The sequence below is a fragment of the Mus caroli genome, chromosome 6, assembly GCF_900094665.2.
Source record: "Mus caroli chromosome 6, CAROLI_EIJ_v1.1, whole genome shotgun sequence".
In the NCBI taxonomy this organism is placed as follows: Eukaryota; Metazoa; Chordata; class Mammalia; order Rodentia; family Muridae; genus Mus; species Mus caroli.
The window spans coordinates 26,414,353-26,414,560 of NC_034575.1; positions in this window are offsets into that span (position 1 = coordinate 26,414,353).

Genomic DNA, 208 nt, shown 5'->3' on the forward strand with positions numbered 1-208 from the left:
CCATTACAGATGGTTGTGAGCCACCATGTGGTTGCTGGGAATTGAACTCAGGACCTCTGGAAGAGCCGTCACTGCTCTTAACCGCTAAGCCATCTCTCCAGCCCAGATTTACACAGAATCTTCCATGTCTACTTTTCACTTCCTCAGAGTAGGCCAGAACAGCACAGCAGTACAACAATATATGTAATATATATGTGTGTGTGTATAT